We start from the raw sequence: 5209 nt of genomic DNA on the forward strand, positions 1-5209 counted from the left end.
TTATATAAACGTCTAAGTTTATATTCAGCTTTTAAGAAACAGACAAGCTCTTTTTTCCAGAGTGACTCTATAGATACATCATTGTAAGGAGAGGCATCTGTCACTAAGCGGCCCCCCGGGGTGGAGGGGCCTGGCCCAGGGATCCTGGACAGCTGCACTAGGCTCACACCTATGAAGCACTGGGGACCAGGCGCTGGGCCAGGCTCCTCGTCCTCGGGGCATGTTTAGTGCCCACCTCACAGAAGAGGAAAGTCCCATTGGGTGGCAGGAATCGGTGCCAATGCTGGGGGCCGGGATGGTGAGCAGGCTTGGAGTGTCAGAGTGAAGGAGGAGGGCGGGGCCTGTGGAGGCTGGCTCCGCCCTTCTCCTGGCCTGGCTGCCCTTGGTCCCTGCCCCTCCCCTCTCCTCACACCCAGGGCTGATGCTCTACTGGCAGCTGGGTCCTCTTAGCCTGCAGGAGTGGCCCTGACCTCCCTGGACCTCCAGCCTGCAGGAAGGACACCCACCAGCTTGAGAAGCTGTGGGGGAAGCCCACTGTCCTTTGCTGTTATCCTTCCTTCCCTGCAGAAAGCCCTCAGCCCCCACCTCTGCGAGGCTCCGGGTGGCCGCCGGGTGGGAACGTCTCCCAGCACTGGGCTCTGTGCTGGCGCCTGCGGATGTGGGCCCAGGTGCTCAGATGAGCACTCTGCAGCAGGCATCACTTCCCTGCCTTCACAGGGTACCGCGGAGGCCCACAGGTGACACTCGCCCAGGGCACGAGTGGCGGAACTGACACCAAAACCTGGCTGCTTCCCTGCCGGGCCAGTCGGGATGGCCTGTTGCCAGTGCCACTGAAGAAGGCTTGTTTTCATGCCCAGGACAGGGCCGCCTGGACTCAGGTCTAGGCTCTAGAGCAGTTGCCTGCCACCCTGGCTGAAGGGTCCTCAGGGGTCCCAGTGCCCCCCAAGGGGACTCCTGCTCAGAGTCACAGGAGGTGCCCAGCAGAAACCCCAGGGTCCTGCTTCATCCATTGCTCAGGAGTGAAGTCCCCGCCCAGGGCTGAGGTCCCCGCCTGCCTTCTCTCACTCATCACCTCCCTAAATTGTGTGAGTGGCTTGGAGTCACCCGAGCAGGTGACTTGGGCTCCGAGCCTCCTTTCTGTTCCCCGTGGGGAATCAGCTTTTCCCCTCCCTGCACCCTAATCCTGGCCTGGCCCTGGTCCCTACTCACAGCGCGTCCCCGAGCCAGCTGCTCTCGCTCTGGACCTCCGTTTCCTCTCAGCCAAAATGGCTGTGACGGTAGGATTTGCTGAGCTGACTCACGAAACCACTCTTTGTGAACTCGGAGGCGCTACACAAATATGGAGTTCTTCCAGTCTACCAAACCATAAGCCTGCGGCTCTGCATTTGTGAATTTCTGAGCTTGCTTCTCTTCTGTGAATTCAGTTTTGTGGGTTTTTTTTTTTAAAAGTTCTGTTGGACACACATATTTCTGACCAAGTCACAGTGTCTGCACAGCTGCAGGAGTCGGGATGGTTCTGGCTCCTCCGTGTGCCTGGTTCCATGTGGCAGCAGTGCTGGGGGTAGAAAGGGCAGTGTGTGGCAACGTGGGGCCAGATGCACAGCAATGGAAGGACGCTGCAAGAGGGACCCCAACAGCCCAGTTAGGTGAAGGAAGGGGAACTAGAGGAGGAGGAGCTTCCTTGAGATGCAGAAGCCCAGGATGCGCTGTAGGTGACGGAGTGGGGCTTGGACAGGCAGAAGAGTGGAGAGGGATGTTCTAGGCTGAAGGAAAAGCCTTCAGGTGCCAAGACACACCCCTCCCCACCCCACGGTGCAGGAGTGTGAGCTGTCCACTTGCCCTCTCCAGGGGTCTTCTTGCTAGGTGCTGACTTTTGCCTTAAGCCTAGGCTGCTCCTAGCTCTCCCGGCTGGCACCTGGGGACCATAAGATGTCCTTCCCTATATTTACAGTTTTCCAACACCGTCCATCCATCAATCCATTCTTCTGTCCATCCATCACCTGTTCACCCACCTATTTATTTATTTATATGTCCTTCTATTGCCCATTTATTCATCTATCCATCAGTCTGTCCATCATCTTTCTACTTACCTGTAAATACAAACATCCATTCACCCATCCATTTATTCATCTTTCTAGCCAACACAGCCACCTATTTATCTACCCACAAGGCCATTTGTGTGTCTGTCTGTCGGTTGACCCATCCATCCAACCCTCCTGGGCTGAGCCCGCCCCAGGGAGGTGCAGGGCAAGTGATGAGCAGCGGTGGGCTGGGCTTGGCCTCCTCCCCTGCCTCGGCCCCTGCCCAAGATGGGCACAGACTTGCTCCTGAGTTCCTCCCACTCCCGGGCTGCCTGGTCTTGTCAGGAGGTGGGCGGCCCTCCCTTCCCAGCTTGGGAAAATGTCCCTCATCACTTTCTGCACTGAAGAGCATAACTTCCCCAGACAGAGGATGAGGAAATCAACCCAGACTACAGACAGTGGCTCTCTCTCCAGGACCCAGCCCTCCTGCCTGGCGCTGCCGAAACACCACCCCTTGCTGCCTTTCGAGGGATGGACGAGACTCTGGGCGAATTCAGTCGCTGCCCCACCCACCCAGGTATCTGGGCTTCCAAAGCACCCATATTTGTGCTGTCCATTGAGCGTCTTGATAACGGCCTCCCAGCGGGGCCCAGAGTCTCAGAGTGGCCTTTTTAGTGGTGTCTTAAAGCAAGTCCCCACCAGTGGTTCTTGGGCAACCAAAGGCATAACTAACCTGTCAATCCCTTCTGTGGTCCCTGAACCTAGAAGTCCCTGACCCCTGGTTTCTCAGGCGCATGGGGTGGAGGCCAGGGGCTCCAGGGTGCAGATGGGGCTGGGTGGGGATGCACCCTTGCCACAATGAGGTACCAGGAAAGGTGGGCAAAGGGGGGCCCGGTTGGCTGTGATGGAGAGGGGAGAGGCTGGGGCAGAGGTCAGAGGTAGGATCTGGGCCAGCCTTCCAGGGTCAGGAGGAGCCATGGCCCACACATGGCCCACTCCTGTCATCAGGGTCCGTGTTTCCCCTGCCAGGGGGTCCTTCTCCCTCTGGCTGGGGGCATGGTGTGTGGAGCTGTCATCCCTCATCCGAGGCCTTCCCAGTGGTCCTGGGGTTAGAAGAAGAGACATTCCTAGATCAATCCAGAGCTTGCACAGGTGTCTAGGTGAGAGGTGAACCTGGACGCCTTTCATAACCAGAAAAGGCATTGAATTGCATGCATCAAATGTACCAGTCTCCTAGGCCATGACCAGCCACAGACCAGTCTCCTAGGGCCATGACCAGCTGGCGTAAAACAGCAGAAATTGATTCTCAGTTCTCTGGGGGCCAGAAGTCCAAAATCAAGGTGTGAGTGGGGCCACTGGGTACATGTACAGGTGCCTGGGATTCGAATATCAAGGTACCTTTTGGGGGGACACAGCACTACGGGATCCTGATTTTGTTTAAAAAAAAAATGTCCGCATAGTGGTATTTCTCCATCTGAATGCTGTGAAAATCCATCGAGCTATATGTTTATGATCCATTGACTTTTCTGCACATCTGTTCTGTTTCAATTAGCGTATTATAAAACACAGAGACACTCTGCAGACGGACAGGCAACCAACACACGGCGGGTTTATAGATTAATTCCATTTTCTCCCCCATATGTTCCAAGTTTTCTACAATAAACCTCCATTAACTTGGTCAAATAATAAATATAGGCACACAATGAGAGGCGAGCTTCCAGATCCTTCCCTGTCCCCGAAGCTATTTTTAATAGGAGGTGAGAATCTGAATGGGAATTTGGCTGTCCCTAGAATTCTTTCCAAGTTAAATATTTTTAGCACCATTACCCATCCTGTTCAAATGCCCTGCTAATGATTTGTGCCCTATCTGAGTCGTGTGGCTCGGGCAGTTAGCTCACCCATGTCCTCTTCCGGAGGAGGAGGAGGGTAATAATAGCACTGAGCTCGGAGGTGGCTGTTGGCTCGGCTGGGATCATGCACACGGAACCGTGCGCAGGGCTTTGGCGCAGGCAGCCACGAATACCCTCCCGATGAGAACATCCTGCGGTGTGGGGCAGGCAGGGCCGTGTCCTTGTGCGCAGAGGGTCCAGGGAATGATGGCCACCCCTGTTCCACGTGGTCATCCCGGCCCTGGTGAGCCTTCCCATTTTGCCTTCTTGGTGCAAACCTTGGTGCTTTTCCTGCCTCCCTCCTGGCTTTGCACCTGTTCTCCTTGTGTGTTTGTGCCCTGGTCACGGTTCAGAAGATTCAGGAGGAAGCTAGGGGCGGGGAAATGGTGGCAGGACAGGAAGACATAGGGAAGGCATCTTTCTGCTTCCACTTGGGCTCATCCAGGTCCCGCCCTCTGGCCCCTCCCTCCACGGACACGCCCCCAGGGGCGGGGCTTTGGCTCCCCCGCCCACCCCAGCTGCCCCAGGGCCTTGGGATCTGGACTGTGCTGCGCTCCAAACCGGGTCTCTTTTGGCTCTATCTGCCCAGAGGAGGAATGCAGAAACTATGTCCCAGCTGGGCTGCTGCCCGGCAGTAATCCCATAGATACACTGGAGCGTGTGAGACCTTATTTATGTACAAGGTTATTGTTTGCAACATTGTTTGTAAGAGCAAAAAACAATGGAAACCCCCATCAGTAGGGCGCTGGTTAAGTAAATATCACGCTCCACATAATGGAATCTGTACTATAGAACTGTGGGGAACCACCTCTGAGGTTTATCAGGTGAGACAGGGAAGCTTCCAATCAGCAGGCCGTCTATACCCCTTTTTGCAAAAAAGGGGGAGGGTGTGAGAATATTTGCATTAGCTTGTATTTTGCAAAGAAGCTATGGCCACGCACTGACTGACTAATAGGCTCTCGTGGTGAGAACCATCCCTGTTCCCTCCAGTACCCCCCATCCTCCCCCGCCATAATATCCCTCCCAGCATCCTCCCCCTCCCTCTACCCCTTGCTCCCTGTTGCTGCTAGCACTTTCCTGGCCAAACTGGGATGCCTCACCCCAATTCCCTGAGCCCTAAGGGCTAGGGCCAGGTTTCTGCACAGTGCCAGGTAGTAAACATCTTAAGCTTTGTTGGCTATACCATCTCCAGGTAGGTCAGAAGCCGCCATAGACATAACAGATGGGTGTGTCCCAATAAAACTTTGTTTCCAAAAACAGCCCCTCGGAAAAAATCATCCACAGAATGAAAAGTAGCAC

This window comes from Ictidomys tridecemlineatus, chromosome 10, assembly GCF_052094955.1.
Source record: "Ictidomys tridecemlineatus isolate mIctTri1 chromosome 10, mIctTri1.hap1, whole genome shotgun sequence".
Lineage (NCBI taxonomy): Eukaryota > Metazoa > Chordata > Mammalia > Rodentia > Sciuridae > Ictidomys > Ictidomys tridecemlineatus.